Source organism: Pithys albifrons, chromosome 1, assembly GCF_047495875.1.
Source record: "Pithys albifrons albifrons isolate INPA30051 chromosome 1, PitAlb_v1, whole genome shotgun sequence".
Taxonomy (NCBI): domain Eukaryota; kingdom Metazoa; phylum Chordata; class Aves; order Passeriformes; family Thamnophilidae; genus Pithys; species Pithys albifrons.
The window spans coordinates 118338928-118356934 of NC_092458.1; positions in this window are offsets into that span (position 1 = coordinate 118338928).

An 18007-nucleotide genomic window follows, 5' to 3' on the forward strand; every position below is an offset into this window, starting at 1 on the left:
GAGATTTCATATTCTATTACCAAATCTCTGAGCCATCTGGTTCCTAATGGCTTCTTTCAAAACAAACAGAATAAAACTTCTGAATTGTGCAATGGAAACTGACACCCTCTGTTAGACAGAAGATGCCCATTGCTTCACATCAGCAAATGAGATCAATGCCTCCATCAATTACAGCTTCCGTGTAGCCCTTTCAGGTATTTCTGACCATGCACTTAATGGCAAATATATCCTTATTGCTCAAGCTGGTATCCTTCATTACCGGGAATCAGAGGCTGGAAAGCAGAGGGCAGGGGCTGTTGCCACAGTGAGTGTTTATTTCCAGTGGGGCAGTGGAGTTATAGCGTCATGAAGAGGGGGAAAATCCTGGCAGGAGTGTGGGGCTTGGCAGAGTGCTGTGAGCGGGGCCATCTGTCCCAGCTGTGGTGAAAACACTAGGTTGTGCTGGGGTGAGCAGCACACTGGGAGACATGTCCATGTCCTCATCCCTGTCCTCTGGTGTGACAGCTGCTAGCTGGGCTCTATACTCAGAGCCAGGTGACCCACGTGAGTGGGAGCTGTAGGCGAGGAGCAAGAGCCTTTGTAATGTCACATCCTTTTTCTCTGATTAAGCTTTGATACCAGGAGCATGTGCAGTCTCTCCTTTGCTCATGGCTTGGCTTCTAACACAGATTGACATGTCCTGGGGAGGATTCCTCAGAAAAGCTCAGATGTTCACTGATGCTCACCTGCTCAATGAGGAGTGTTCCATGCCAGTTCAAATCCTGGGCTGGGTGAAATTCAAAGTGCAGACAGAAAACCCTGGAGAAACAAAGTGTTTTAAAGGTGAAGCTGCTGCTTTTGCTTCCTGAGGCCAAGTTCCCAGCATAGCCCTGAGATGCCATCACAGCTGGGTAGCTCAGCCATTCTGGTGCCTTGTGAATTACTGATATGAACACAGAATCTATGGCAGTGACAGCCATGGGGGCTCTCAGCAGCTTACACAAAAGCCTGTGATCATTGAAGCCCATGCCACACTCACCAAACTGGTAAAATTACCTGAGCTGGTTTGCTTAGTAAAGTTTATTACTTGCGGTTGCAGTGCAAACCTGCCCCAGGGAAATCTGAAGTTTATCCATCCATGCTTTCACTGTTGCGAAGCACTTGGTGACGTGGGGTTTGCATGTTGTCTAACAAATGTCCTGAGCCCCCTCCACATGCTGCAGCCTCTGATCCAGATGATCTGGGCTAAGCCACAGCAAGGTGTGTGCAGAAGTGCAGACATATTCTGCCTTTGGTCTTGCAAGTCCTTGTAATTAGAGTTAAAACCAAACACAAATGAAAGGACAAAAAAAAGTATATATTTATTATTCTGTATTTATCACTCATATAGTTTAGCCAAGAACATCATAACACTGTTTGTGAGATGCTATCTGGGAATTACATATCCAATAAGTACGGTGTATTATCAGCATACTATAGCACCATTATATATAATTATATATGTTTATAGATACCCCATCACAACCAGCATAGTTCTTGGTTACATTTGTGATGTGCTGCCTATTGCATCATGTCCACAAATGTTATGCTACCTCTAATTATGTACATTTATAGATGTACACTGTATTTACTGCACACTATCACATCTGCATCATCAATCAGAGTCATCCTGTTGATAGGCCAGCTGATGTTTATTTACTTAACATCTTTCAATTCTTTAAACATCTGTCTTTTACAGTGGATTCATCCCACAGTTAGACCTGACTTCCACTAATGATTAAGTCAGTGAAATTTTGGTTTTCCTATGAGCTGCTGGACAAGCTCCTGGCTGCTTCACAGGGACCAAGGTTTCATTGCCTGTGGCTGGGTTATACATCTACCTGATTCAGCTTATTTAGGAAGAGCACTTCCTAATTTTGATGGAGTTTGGAGTTGCTGCAGACTTCAACTCAGCTCTCAAGTGAAAGGCTGGATGAGGGGTTGTAACATGATCCAAATTCTGGGCTGCCAGCTGTAGCTCCTCTCTATTGTTTGATCAAGGGTAAGGATTCTTGGGTCTGCAAGTAGCACTGGTCTGCTGTGCTCCTTTGGTGCATTTCCTAATGCCTATTGAATCACTCCTCTCTTTGTACTACATAATTTAGGTCTGGTTGAGTACAAAGTATTTTATTTATTTATGTATTCAAATTTTTAAAATGTATTTCTAGGCATTTTAGCAGTACACTGGGTGCCTACCACATAAATTAAAAATAACAGCATAAACTTAGACAAAGGACCTTCCATAAATAATTCCTCCTCAGCTCACACCCTTAGCAATAGCCTTAGCTTGGAACAGGGAAATAGATGGGTTTTACAGCCTGTTGGGAAGGTTAATAAATCTGGGTGCTGATGGACCAAAGGGAAAAATGAGTTTCAAAATTGAGGCACATCCTTTCCATGCCCTTTGTGGAGATTCTTTGCCTTGAACTCTTCACCTATCCTGGTCGTCTTTGGGAGATCAGATCCTGATGTACAATTTAGGGCTAGAAATACTAAGGACATTTCACGCTGCTACCATGGTGCAAACCATCTGACCATGTTCTGATCATGTGAGTACCTTTTTTTAAATAACTTTTGTCCACAGCTTCAAAAGTGATTTAATATAACACTATAATTAGGTATCCAGTCTAAGCCACATTACAGAGAGATGGGTAGTCAGAATATGCCCTTTTCTAAAGATCAGGCACTTTTTATAGATGTCAGATTGAGCACCAAAATCACTGGTTAGTTTTGAAAAGGTGTGTGAGTGTGCAGGGGAAAATACCCTCTTTAGAAATAATTTGCTGAAAACAGTTTTAGTATTTTGTTCCTGCCTATGGCAATTTATGAAACACAAATGAGATATTGTACCAGCAGCAATGCTGAAATAAATCACTCTAAAAACAGAACTGAAATTTTATTTCATTACTAAAGTAAATATAAAAGTGCTTTAGCACAGTTTCAAATTAGATTGGGGTTTGGTCAAGCTTGTTATAAATCCAATGATTGTAAAGCAAATGGCTGGAGATGAACTCTCAGCAGAGCACTGTTGCGAACTTGGCTATTGGGATTCTGTGCAGTGCAGAGCAATAAACAGGGAGATCCAAAGGAGTGGATTTTGTGCCTGCAGTACAGGAATCAAAGGCACTGATGCAGCATGCTGTGCCCAAGTCTGCTGTCCAGTTCTAAAAAGGATGCTAAGAAAATAGAGAGGGGGGTAGAATATATCCCCAAAACTGACTTGCTCCGTGGACAAAATGCCTTCCTCTGCATAAGCAGAGGGGAGAGGCAGTTGAGCTCCATCTGAGGTTCTACAGCCGAACTGTAAATTATGCTGGAAGACCATGGAGAAGGGCACAACACAAGAAACACGTGCAGAAGGTGGAGTCCTCTGTGCTGGCAAAGGGCAAGTAGTGAGAGAGGTGGTGGTATCTCTACCTCCTCGAGAGCAGGACTGACCCTCAGCTTGGGGTACACCCCTACTGCAAGTCTTGTACCCACATCCACCCAGGGATCACTGGAAACTGATCATAGAGATGCACCTGTACAAAGAGATTTTCTGGTACCATAGGTTCTTTCCAAGGACCAAAATCATGTAACATCAACCAGCTGCTGTGAGCATATGTTCACATGAAAAACACGTTGCAACCTATGGCAAGGAAGTCGCAACTGGCTGTGGGTGGAAATTGAGTAAACTCATCTGGATATACTTTGGGAGAGGTCTGACAAAGCACTGTAGCCTGTAACATCCAACCTGGGTGCTCCTGCCACAGTGCAGAGTGATGGGCTCAGGAAACTGGGCCTTTCCTCCCTCCCTGTATGTCTGTCATTGTCTTCTTGCTCTTGGCTTGCAGAGCAGCCAGCGAGGTGCGAGGAGTGACCATCTCACCACTGAAGCCAGCAGCACCTTGGAGAGGGATGCTCTGCCGCCTTTCTCCCACAGCTCTATGTTGCCATCAGTGATCAGCTCACCTCTGATTTCCCACTGGAGTTGCTGGCACAATGTGCAGCAAGCTGGTGGCACCTGAGCCCACAGAAGCTGCCCTTGAAGGTACAACCCCTCCTTCATCTCCATTAGGTGGGTCTTCTGCTGGAAAAGCCCATTGAACAGCAAGCACTACCTTTTCCCTAAAGCCTTACAGCCCAAACACCAAACTGCCTTCCAAGAAGGCAGGACTTGATCTCATCAGAGATTCATGAACCTCTGTTTAGCAACATGCTTTGTCTCCTCAATGGGAATATTTTCAATCTGGTAAAGAGGGAGTTGCCTTGTATTATTAACTCACTTAGGTTTGATATGTAAAACCCTGCATCATAATGACCAATAAACAAGGAGTGTTCCTGAAGAGGAAAAATCAAAACTATGGTTTCAGGTCATTTCCTAGCAGAGCAGATGCTGCAATCTATGCAGAACCCCAGAATTGATATGTTCTCTATAGGCTTTGCTATCCCCTTCTGTCACAGCACCTGCACTACTATAACTGAGCATGACGCGTGTTTATCAGCTGAACAATGAGCCCTGTGGAATAAACGATTCCTTACAAAATGGTTTCTTTTGGAAGAGAAAGAAGGTTTTGTCTAGTTTTTACAAGTACCACAGGAAAAACTCCATTTATTTATGCCTGCTTTTCTTTGACAGTAGTTTCTTTGTTCCTCTCTGTTCTTGCTTTTCTAGTGCCAGTTAGCAGTAACATTTGGCAATGGCAGTCAGGGAAAGAAAGGAGAGGCAGAATCATTGTCATGAAGCAAAACGAAATGTGTGCCTAACAAAATAGAATTGAAGCAACTTGTTTCAGCAAACTGAAGTCATAGACACTTGAGGTTTTTTTCCATGTGTGTTTACATTTTATAGCTATTGGAGCCTGTAATTTCCCACAGCAGTTCTGATTTTTCCCTTCAGATTGTGACTGGCTCATTATATTACCCTGGTCAGAGGAAGTCCATGCTAAAGACTCAGACAATGTTTTGCTTTACAGATATGGTCTAGGAGATGTTCTTTAATGGGCACAAGCAGATTTGTGACTATTAAGGCTTTGCTGAATGTGCTGGGCAATCACCTATAGTGATACCAGTCTACAGACTGCTTTTAGCCCATCACTGGCTCTTAAATTGATGACCTGTCCTAGGAGGTCCCATGGAAGTGGCCACAAGGTCTGATATCCCATTGCCTCCTGTGACTATGAAGCCCCAGGTCTGGGGCTCACTATCTCCCACCAGCTCCCTTCATTTGTCCACCAAGTGAAATTCAGATTAAGTTCTTATTGATTTCTAATACATAGGGTATGTTCTGGATATGGTTTCCGAGGAGAAGTCATCAGAACTGCTCGAGCCAAAATACAATCTACCTGTCTTTAGTAAGATACTTGTCCTGTAAGCTTTGTAAAAATTCCAACAGATAAGTTGTCTCTTCCATGGGATTAATTTCAGTATTTAAAGACACTATCTAATAAATACATATCCAGGCTTGAAGATTTTTAAAGATAGGATTAAGAGCATATTTCCATATTATGAGACATTTTTCTTTTTATTTAACAAGAAATCCATGGAAAGGAGGGGAGAAGTATCCCAAGGGAGTATGAGACACATCTGCCCACTGACAAAATAAAAGACAGGTGCTAAACCTAAAAAAAGTTGTGCACTTCCTCTTTAAGGCTTCCCTATGTAAGTTCTTAAAGGAGCTTCACTAATGAAAGCAGTTTGTGGTGTATGGAAGAGACAGGAAAAAGAACAGACGTACAGAAGGACTCAGGAGCATGCTAGAGTCTGGCGATTTGCCATTTGCTTTATAATTCAAGGCACAATAGGCATAAATAAAACGGGATGAGAAAAATCAATGCAGGTAAATAGTAAAGGATGCTTTGGGGAAGATTGGAGAGGAAAGGTGTAATTGCTGCTGAGAAATGTTCAGAAATAACTGAGATAAGAGGCATTAGGACAATGGTATATGGGACTGGCTCACCGTGATTCAAATAAGAGGCCAACCCTAGCTCTTGGGACCGATTAAAGGATGGCTTGAAGAAGTTCCTGTCTGGGACAGCTGAGATAAACCCAGCTCTGTCTGAGCTCCAGAGGACAGAGCAGATTCACCACTTTGCCCTTACCTGGGTTTCTCTGCTTTTACAACCCCTTTGGCACCCCTTTCAATTTAACCACGACATTTCCTGTGGCATCAGAGGGAGCTCTGTGGTGGGTCTGCTCCACCATGGTCTTTTTCATGCCTGTCCAATTCCTCCAGCTTCAGTGCGGCATTGAGTCAGCCCACAACTAGACATTCACACCTCCCTGTCAGGCACTGTTCTTGCCTGCATCAAAAAGGCATTCGAATAATTTCCAAAATCACATCTGACCTCTCCTGTCTGTTTGATGCAAAGGTTGGGATAGGGATGGAAGCTCATTCCAGAGCACACAATATCCACCACCAGTGTCAGCTTGGGCTGGGCACAGCAGCATCCCCAAACATTAGTGCAGTTCTTGGCCAAGCAGCAGGTGAGAAAAAGCCACGTTGTGTTTCCTGCCATGGAGCAGGGCTGGGGCATAGCAGGACTCAGCCCACATCAGCTTATGAGGAGAGCTGGCAGGGGCCATTATACAGCATGGCCCTTTGGAGATATGAGCTAAGTTTGGGGTCATCCAGGTGCTTATGGTGCTTGGAGGTCTCAGTTGAAGAGAGCCACAGCCTGTGGTTCGACTAAATCCTAAAGCAAGGTGGAAGTAGTTCCCAAGCAAGGAGAAACAGAGATGTATGCTTCTAGTGCAACTGCTTAGGGAAAAAAATTAGAAGTATGGGTGAGTTTGAACCATGCAAGGGACAAACGACTTGAGGTGGGCTGGCAGAAAAGCAGTGGCACAAAAATCACTGCCCATCCACAGGTTTTAAATGCCACACAATAATAAATACCACAGTAGTTAAAACAGAGCACTGTGAATAAGTGTGAAAGAACAGAAAGTAATCAAGGATAAGATAGAGACATATATGAAGTGTAAAATATCACCCCAGAGGAGGGAGAGGGATGTTACAGGGTAGAAGAGAGGGAGTGCAAGAAGTAAGACTCATGTGTGTACATATATAGACAAACACAGAAAATCAAAAATAAACAACAAAAGAAATATTGTGCAAGAGATCAAGGTAAATACGAACATGCAAGGGGAAAGGTCTCAGGAGGAGACCGCAAATTTACTTGCAAGACATGGTAGTGGTAATTTATTGATGTGAACTGGCCACTGGTAAATGGAATTAATATTAATATTCCCAAAGGAAGATAGCAGGAGAGAGAAGCCAGGGCATATCCAGCACTAATTTACATGGCAGGAGGACAAAAAATTCTGGGAAAAAAAGAAGAGCATGGCCTGACTATCAGAGCACTGAAGAAGTGATGAATCTCTGTGGAAAGGTCAGTGAAGTGCAGGAGGCCAGAGCTGACCCAAAGACAGGATGATGGGAGGTGAGGGTGCTGGGGTAGGAGAATGCAGGAGCCTGGAGGTACTGCGGGGGTGGGACTGTGAGAGCTCCTGTGCCTTCCCCATCTGCCCCACTCTGCTCCCCTTGCAGGTGAGTCTGCTTAGTGCCTTCCTGGAAATTATGGAGATGTCCACTTCTGTGAGGCACAGCAAAGATTATGGAAGCTTCCAAAGTGGAGATCTGCCTTCAGGAATGCAAAATAAGACATTTTGCTTTAAAGCAGAAAGGACAGAGTAATACTGAGAAAGTTACAGCTGAATTGCAATCCATGAGGTTTGGCATTTTTTCTAACAAAGAACCCACTTTTCAGATGTGTTGCTGCTCCTGAGGGAGGGATTGGGCACCACCAGGCTCTATGAAACTAGACATTAAATGACTCTCTGATTTGATACTGTATTCAAAGCTTTGGCAGCACCTGCAGCAGCCACAGGATGGGGTCCTGTCCTAAACACCATCTTTGTTTGTGTGCCCGCCCCAGCTGCACATTGAGGGCTGGAGGACTGGGGGGAAATGCACATCTGTGCCTGCAGGGAGAGTGGCTGTGGTGAGACCCAGCAGCTCTGCCAACCACTGGGAACATTCAGCAGCATCCACTGGGGCCAGGGGTAGGCCAGGATGGGAATGATGGGGCTCCTCCATTGAAAAGGACCAGGCAGCTGCTAGAAGGATGCTGTGGACAAGGAGAGGCAGATGAAAGTGCCATGTGGCTCTGTAGCTCAATCTGGAATGGCAATAACCCTGTTACACACAAGTTTAAGAATTAATGGGATCCAGTATTATGCAGCTTTTATAACCAGTTTGATGATCTGGTTTATCAGGCTCACTTAACCTACTCCTCAAACCTGGGTTATCAGCCTGTCAGTGTCAGCGTGCCTTTTTTAGCCTCCCCTTTTAGGTCTGTGTAAGCTGCAAGGGCAGATACTGTATCCAGTAAAAAGGATTGTGTTCAGGAAACTGAGAAGTAGCCCAAGCCAACTGGAGGCATCAGCATCCCTCATTTGGTTTGGGAGGACAACTCACAACTGCACCTGTGTGTTGGTCTCCTAAGTGTTAAATGTGTTGCTTAACTCTGCTCTGAATCTGGACTCTGACTCCTCAGGGACCTCTAGGAACTGGGGTTGAGGACTGTGCCCTGGTGGCTTTTCCTTCCCGTGGGTCCTTATCAGTGGCAGCAACCAGCTACAAAGTGCTCTGATGAGTACTGGCAGCAATATGCTTATTACAAAAACAGTATACTAAATTACTGGGGTATAAACCAGCTGCACTGAAATAAAAGACTGCAGCACTTCTGAATGTTTATTCTTCAGGTCAGCTCCCAAGGTTTCCATCTCATTTCATCCAGCTAAATATATGTGTCCAGCTGTTTGTGTAACCTTTGGTGGTAAAAGGCAATCTGCTGCTTCCCCCTGCCCGGAACCCCACTTCTGGACAAGCCCTGCTCTTAAATGTGCATTTTCTCCCCAGAGGCCTATTTCCCCTGCAGTCTCCCATGTTTCATAAACTTTATCCAGACACCAGTTTTCATTACATGCCCTAAAGATTAATGGTGTCACAGGCTTGCTTTGGAAATGCTTGGTAGAGCCCTCTGCTTCACAGACATGAAACTTTTTTCTCCTCGGGGCTGGGAGCCTAAGGACCATCCAGGTACTTGAGGGGACTGTGACCAACTCACATCCTCCCCCCAGATGGATTGTTCCTTCCAGACTGCAAAGCAGATTTTGAGTTGTGCCTCATAATGCTCTGTGTCCTGTCGTTTTTCTCAGAAATGTGTGAAGTGGTGGCCTGGCCTCCCCAAGACAGAGGAGGAAGGTGAGCCTGAGGAGTTCAGCCACTGCTCTGGGGACTACACCCACAGGAAGGATAGGAAGGGAAGCTTTTGAAGCTCCCAACCATCCTAGAGACTGTGGCCAACCTTGAAAATCTTTCTTTTTACTCCTTATGTGATTTCTAGTCTGATGCTGGTCCCTCAAGTCATTCAGCAACACCCTTTCCCCCTGCTTTTCCCACAGGAGCCTGTTGATCTGCTGCCACCCACAGAGCTCTGACCAGGATAAATGATGGCAGGGATTTCATCTTCATCCTTGTGTTTGTCAGAAAGTTTTACTGGGTGTTGTTTAAGGTGTTAACACAGACAGCTACACTAATATACCTTTTTTTTATTATTGTTAAACTTGGGAAAGAAATGAACAGCCTATGAAGAATGCAGTTTTACCACTGTACTAATCTCACCTCTGTTCCCATGATAGGGCATCCAGAAAACTTCTGTCATCTGGCTGGAGCCTGAGCTCATTGGGGATATCCAGACAGATCCCATCAGACTCTTAAGTCTCATGAGAGAAAGAATAAACCATAATGTAGAGATCCCAAATCTGAATAACCCAGAAAAGTAAGTGCCTGCACTTCCTCTCTACAAGATGCTGACATTTTTTTTATTTTATTTGAAGTTTTCTAGTACATATTATATTTTTACCTTAGAAAGATCTTATTGGGTAAAGTGTATTTTATGTCATATTTTCATTTCCTTTCCTGTTCCATGAGGCACAGAGAAGAAAAAATATTTGGGCCTCTCAGTTGTCCTCATTGAAATAAATCTAATCATGAGGACAGTGAGATCATGTGATTTCCTGCAGGAGCTGTCCCATACCTGGGAGCACGTGTGGTTTCCTCACAGGTCCAGCTCAGACAGGCAGCAGCCATTCAGCAGCCCTGCTCTGCAGGTAACTAGGGCTCAGCTGAAGGCAAATTCCAGCCTGGGTGGGACCAGACATGAGTTCTGCTCTGCGTCTGAGGCACATCTTTCTTTCATGCTGCCCTGAAACATCCTGTGTGTCTAAGGCTTTCCCAGTTTGCACACGGCAGCGGTGCTGAGTCGTCTCTTCTCTTGCCACAAGGATGCTGCAGTGCACCTGGCTGCCCAGAGCCAGTAGATCCCTCTTCTGCTACAGTCCTGGATCATGCATCCTGAGGACCTCAATAGAAGTTGGTTTGGTAGGAACCACATGGGCACTCTGCTCTGTATGCTGATCTCCTGCATGCCTGCACCAGGCTGATCTGTCTGACCCAAGGAGGGAACACTGGGGGTCCCCTAAATCCCAGCAACTTTTAGAGACGTGGGGATATCTGAGGAGGGCAGAGTCAGCAGAGGACAAGCCAAAATCATCCACCCTCCCGAAGCAGCTGCTGGGAATCAATCAGGATACCCTAGGGCATTTCAAATGGCATTAGACACTGATATTGAGGCACCTAAATCCCACCTGGTGAGTCAGCAAAGCCCTTTCCCGGCAGATCCACTCCCTGATGATAGGGTGGGGCAAGATAGATGAAACGTGACAGCCACTTCCCTGCCTGTCACTGCTAAGCATACCCTGCAGGTAGCAGTCACAGGAAATTCCCTCAGAGTGTGAGAGAGGGAGAGCCCTTCAACAAGTTTATTTTTAACCATCCGGCAGAGCTGTATCATTGCCTGGGAATATAACAGGCTTGTTTGGGGACCCTGCCATTCTCAAATCGGCTCTTCAAAAGGAAAAATAAATAATTACACACTCTTTTAAATCTTTGCCTCTTGTTAGACTTGTGTTGTATGCCATTTGTAAGCATAGTTGATTTTTAATTCCGTATGGAGTTATGCAGTCTGCCTAGGGTTTTGTGGGACAGGTATGGTAAAGAAATGATCTGTCATCTCCAATAATATGGCACACAGGCCATGCAGGTGAGGAATACACCCAGACAGAATGAAAACTGACTTTCCCTGGTGTAGGTTGCCTTCTAGCCTCTGAGTGCCTTGAATATATTGCAGTGGGGGTTTTTTTATTCTAGTTTTCTTGCTTTGTGAAGCAAAAGTGAAGTGACTGAGTCCCAGAACATCTTAACCCCAGGGAGCCGGTGGGCTGCTTTAACCACAATTACACAGAAAAGTGAGGGCCATTGAGGCTCTTGACATGACTGGTCTCCAGTGCCTAAACACTGGGTCAGCTGACTCCTGCAAGATGGGAAAAACCTCTCACTGTGGTAGCCTAATCTTGAATGTTTGTGTTTTGTGCCTGAAATACTCTGATGCATGTCCTTTCCCAGCTCCACGAAGGATGAACACAACTTTTATTTCACCCTTGAGCTAAAGAGAGAAGGCACCACTCACTTGTGTTTTATTAAAGCCAGGCCAACTGCTTGGGGCTTTCTTGTGACAGGAATTATCAATCTTAAATATATATAGTGGAGCAGGCTGGTTTTGCGAAAAGCCTGAAGGATGAGCTGGGCATTGCACTGCACTGTGCTTTGTACAAACACCCATTCTTTTGTGCCCCTGTGTCTGTAACAGGGACAAGCTTCCTGGCCTAAATGCTGCCCCTTCACCATGGACACTTTGCCAGAGAAAAGGCAGCAGATGACCCTAAATGCATCATTATTCTAATTAGAAAGAGGAGCTCAGAAGCTGCCATAGTGTGTCTTATCAGTTCCTAGGAGACCTCAGGAACTGGCATCTACGCTGAGATCCTCCTGAGCATCCCTGGGTTTGAATGCTCCCAGAGCATCCCTGGTTTTTCAGCTGTGCTGCCAAGGCATCTATCTGTGTTCTGTGGGATTCCCTGATGCCCAGTACAGGCTTCTCTATTCCTCTCTTGTGATCAGGTGCACAGTAGATGGGCTGTGATTCAGCAATGCTCTTTTGGCTTTGAGCCTCGGATCAAAGTGCTGCAGCATTACATGGCTCCCAGAGCCCAGCAGTGCCGTGTCCTGCAAAGCCCAGATTCACTGGGAACTCACTCTGCCAGTTCAGCATTGCCAGGAGCTGTTTGAAGGCTGTGGGCTGCCAGGCATCCTATCAGCTCAGGTATTGTCTGTCCTCACACAGCCCTCACAAAGGCAGTACAAAAGCAGAAAGGCGTATTTTGCTCTGGCTACTTCATCAGAAGTACCCATGCCTGCTTCCAAGCAAGCTACTAGTGACAGGAATGCTGCACTCATAGAGGGGAGAGGAAGCACCTCACTTTTCTGCAGATGCACAGGGTCTGTGTTCTTGTGTTCATGATGCTCAACAGGATCAGAGGAAGAAATTATTCTTAATATTTCCCCCCATGAGAATACAGGATCTAATTCCTTCCTCCCTGAATCAAAAGCAGGATGAGAAGGTGAGAATCCAGTTTGTCTCATCTCAGATCTCTGGTTCAGTATACAGAGCTTTAAGATCACTGTGCTTCAGCAGCTTACAGCTAAAAGAATGACATCCAGAACACCAAAATTGGTTAAAAAGGATTGCTTAGAGAATAAAAGCTGGTTGGAGACAACTTCCCATCCCAGATGAAATTAATGTAATTGCTTCAGCCTTTTCCTCTCAGGACCAAGTTGCTATGGGGCAGATTGTTTTGCTCTTCCTACTACACACCATGTGTTTTTTGGACTCACTCTACAGTCACCACATGATCTGCTGGCTGCTTTCTCTCCTGATGCACAGGGATGCTTCTTCTTGCTGCTTCCTCTGCTCTACCCACACTGAGTGCTTCCACAACCAGGGGAGCCAAAAGGGACCCTGGCACTTCTGCCTCACTCCTTTTGATGTCTGCACAGCTCTTTTCCTGCTTGAAAATCAAGAGCAGAGACGGCAGGCTGAGTCCCTGGGCACCCCCCTCTTTTCCAGGGCAGTACCTTTTTCTGCAGGACAGAGTTCAGTATTGCACATCAATTTATAGATGGAATTTTGCAGCAATGCTTCCTTTCTGGCACTTAGACTTTGTGTCCCCACCATCTATTAGTGCCACTGCTAATTGTCCAGAGAGCCTCAACAGAAATTGCCAATTATATTCCCAGAATTTCACAACTGCAACAAGTACAGACTGTATCTAACTGTGGATTGAGTGGGCTTACAGGCCATTAGCTTTTGTTCATTTTGCTGTTTAGGAGGCACTTTTATTTATTTGTTTATTTATTTTCTGTATTACAAAGTGAGAAATAAGTAGCATTTATTTAATTATCTTAGCTACAATACACATGTTCCATGATTACAAACCAAAGTCAGTAACACCACAATATGAATGGTACTTTTTCGTACCACTGGAAATTAAAAATCAGTTGCACTATGATTAAATTGATTCCGTGTAGTTCCTTTTGATTAATTACGTTCAAAAACTGCCTGCCAGTCCAATTTGCTATTAAACCTCACTTTAGCATTCCACATGCAGGTGCATAGACAATATAAACTCAACATCCTACAAAATTATCATCCTTTTGTAGGAATGAAATGCTGATTGTTTATTATCTGATTTAATTTCTGGTGGTTAAATCTGAGCAGTCTGATTTAGCAACACTTTCAATCAACCTTACAAATATTTGAATGCATTTATGTAACAGTTAATATGTAAAATAGTGTGGAGCAAAGTCAGTTCTTCTTGCTGTTTAAATCAAGGCACCCAATTCCTGCCCCCTACGGAGTGGGATGCCTCCATGGCAGCCTGGTGTGGGACTTCACATGAAAGAAGCTGTGGCCCATGTGACATCTGGACAGAGTCAGGCAGGCTGGTGTGTTGGTCCATTGCTCCCAGCAGTGCTGTCCTTTGAAGAAGGGCACCATCAGGATATATCAGCCTCTTGCAGCCACTCCTCTCTCTGGAGCGACCAGTGAGAGAGGCTGAAAACAGGGCATCCCTGGGATAAATTTGGGATTACAGCCCAGTCCTGGTTTTGTGCCAGTGCACCAGAAAGCAGAATTGCACTCCTTGAACTCTACTGACAGCTGAGACTGAAGCCTGAGGCTGGCTACAGGACAGGAGCTGGGCTGCAGGGACACAGTACTGTTGCCCTTTTGGGGCATGCTGAAGCAAGGTCATCAAAGAGAGCTCATTTGTGAATTCAGATGGACATTAGAGCAGTGCTAACATCACACTATCTGACTTTATTTACCAGAGGCATTGGATGGATTCCATATTGTCCATAAACTTTCAGTCATCTGTTTTGGTGGAGACAGCTCCCATGGCAGTGGACTGGAGCTGTGCCAGCTAATGGAGCAGTGACTGGGACCCCCACCCTGCACAGCTCTCCAGCCTGGGCATCTCTGAGCTTCACTTGTGACACTTCTCTGTGTTAAAGGTGACTTGAGTGCAGGCTGGGATGGCACTGGTGTCATTTTTGCACAGCCACTGTTGTCCTGGATGCCTCGCTTTCCCTCTACACAGCAAGTGGTAGTTGGTGGCAATGCTGTTGACAAAGAGGTGACTCATTTCCACCACCAAATCCCTCTCGCACAATGCATCTATATCCTGTTTAATTTCACACCCCTCCTGTTTGCTTAGTTACACAGCATTACTGTTCTATTTGGTGAATTTTAGATTGTATTGTAAGGAGTGAATTTTTGTATTACATTATACTATGTGATAATTGCTCATTTAATTTTAACTTGGTAATATGTTTATTCTGCAAACAGTTAGGAAAATGACTTATAAGAGTGCTTTAACTAGATGTGTAATTTGAGGATACAAATTTAATGTCATACAAAGCCTTCTGGGTCAAAATTGCTGTGCCCTTGCTCAGTTAGGTAAATGGGAGTTTACTTGAGCACAGAAGCATTTGTAACCTAGGGAGTATTTTCAGACCACTGCTTAATTATGATAATTACTACTCATAAGTCACAAACTCAGATGTTGTGTATCACCAGATCTGCTCCTGGCTTTGCTGCAGATGGGCAGTATGATGTTGAGCAAGGAGCACACAGCTCAGGCTGAGCATCTCTTACTCAGCCCCGCAAGGAGTTACTCATGCTGCTCATTTTGTCACAGGACTATTGAGAAGATGAACGCCCCTGTCTTCACCAAATGCTCAGGACATCTTTAGGTGGACAGATGCCGTTGGAGCAGAAGCCACATTACTCCATTATGTGACTTATTTTTTTGGCCTGGGCTAATGTGTTGCACCCAGCAGAGGTCTGATATCAGAGCAATGGAAGTTTTGTGCATTTCCCTGACAGCACTCCATTCAACCTGCCTGTTGAACATCTATGAGCCACAACCCTTCTAGGTGGACTCAGCTTATTTTCCCAGACCTCTTCTTTTGATTCCACTGAACTAGCACTTTCAATTACTCCCATACTTAGTATAATTTAATGAAGGAGCTGAGAAAATGGACAGGGATGGGGGCAAGATCAGAGGGAGATGCTTAAATAGCATTGTAGATCTTTGAAGCCTGCAAGAAGCCCCATGTTGGACTGGCTGGACAACTTCCAGCTTTCCTGGATGTGTCTGTCCTATATAGACTAAAAAGTTGCTCTGCTTCTGCCTCTGTTTTCATGGTGGATTTTAGTATTGTAAATACTGATCAGATGAATGACAATGAAAGAGACTGCTCAGAGTTCCTGGAGGTTTGGTGGGTACAATAATTTGGCTTGCTGTGAACACTTGTACTTGAAATTCCCAGTTTCAATGTGGAATTAAATTTTGACCTAATCAGCATACTTGACTTAGCACTAATGGCAGGTTTGCTAACCTTTTATTTAATGTTCTATCTACTGTTTGTTTCAACTTTAGCAAAAACCTTCCTTTTCTTCAGCAAAGTGTAACAGCCAAGTTAAACAAGTATCAGAAAATCCTTTTAACTGTGTCCACTTCTTTTGTTTGAATGCCCAGAGCTTTCCACCCCATCATGGCATCACTCCTGTTCTGCAGCCTCACAGCAAAGGCACCTCATTTCTGCTGATCCTGCTGTTCATGAGCACCAAGAGAACCACTATCCCCAGATGTGGAGGAGTTTGGCTTTCCCATTTTGCTTTATTCCCATGGATGTAAAAGAGGAGCATTTTAACAGCTTGAAAACATGCTTGGCTTTGCACCGACTGTTTTGCTTCCTTTCTCCTCAGGAGCTGCACAGCAGAGGGTCTAGCCTTTCTTTCAAGGTGCAGGGCTAGTGGGAGAAGCAAATCTCTGGATGCAACACCAACTTGTACAGCCCTCAGGGCACAGAGCCTGGCTCAGCTGCCCCCAAACCAGGCAGCCTGCTGATGGGCAGGCAGCTGGGCATGAGGAGCCAGACAGGGAACTGCCCACCAAGCAGCAGAAACAAATTTTTAGGGTAATGCCAGCACTGTCTCTCTTTCTCCTGTCAGTCCCTCAATAGGGTGTGCTTTGGGATGGCTTGGGAGCAACTATGCATATCAGGCAGTAGGGGAATCCCTGCTGGGTTGCCACCTCCTTCACTTATGGAATCTGCTGGAGCTCAATCCCCCTGTATGGGCTGGAAAGCATTCTGGGAAGCCAGGGCAATTTAAGGGATATGGGAGGGGATGCACAACACCATGTCCCAACCAACACATGCTACTGTTGAAAGGGGTCATCAAAAGATATCAACACCAAGCCACTTGGATGCATTGCTCTGCACATGGCTCGGGTATGACCATAAGGCAGGTGTCTTGGAAATGAGCTTCCTACAGCACTTTGAGAGTGGCCAAAATCTGCCCAAAGATCTGCACCAAAGCATTAATTTCTCTACTCATAAACTGGAGGAGGGTCTGGACATGGCAATGTAACCCCAGACAGAGTTTTGTTGGCCAGCATCTAGAGCAGCCCACAGCAGTACCCCCATGCAGTAAGCCCATGTGCTGCCTGGCAGGCAGGGCCAATGCACGCTGCCCACACAGAGGCAACTGCCTCACAGCAGCTGGGTCCTGCCTGCAAACAGACATCAGGCTTTGGCCACATGGGTTTCAGGCAGCTGCTCATTTCCCTGCTTGTTCCTACTCTGTCAGCCTTCTCACCTGTGGTCTCCTGGGGCTGCATGCGCAGTCATCCCAGCAGCACAGGATCACACCCTCCTCCTAAGTCAAGTGCAAAGTCAGAGGCTAAGCAGAGATTAGGGATCAGGTATTTTAGCCAGTGGACATCCTAAGAACTTGATCCAAATGGCTTGGCTTAAAATAACTAACCCATTTTCAATCAGGTTTTGCATCTGACAGACAGAGCTCCATGAGGAGAGAAGAGGTAAGAGAGGGATGAAGCAGGGCTCTAGAGCAAATCCTCCATGGTCATGAATGGTAGTAATATCACACCAAGCAACACAGATTCACTAATACGTTCAAGCAATGTGTCCTGGTTTTCCATCTATGTAGCATGCAAGTAGCCAAGTTTCACTGGCAGCTTGGGTTCCTGTGGGACTATTCCCATAAGGCCAGTCTCAGAAGAGAAAACTCAAGGGATTAACTGGATTTTTTCCCAGTGGTTTCACTGGCTTTCAAATCCAACCTAAAACATTGCTGATGTTAGAAGTATATGCACTTTTAGCTGCACACAATTAGCCATGACCTTTAATGATGTGATCAGATTACTTTGCAGTACCAACAGTAAAATCAGTGTTGGGGTGATGCAAAGGGATGATGAGCCACCCCGGTTACACTTCAATGGTTCAGGGAGTCAAAATTCTACCACTCCTGACTAAGAAAAATGGGTTTAACCAAATCTCACTCCTCCTTAAGCTGCCACATACCTTCTCCCACAAGATCCTACCTTCCACAATCTGTGTCCTGTATTGTGTGCCTGCATCGTCTGCACTTGCAGTCCAGCCATTAATTTGGGGTTTTCC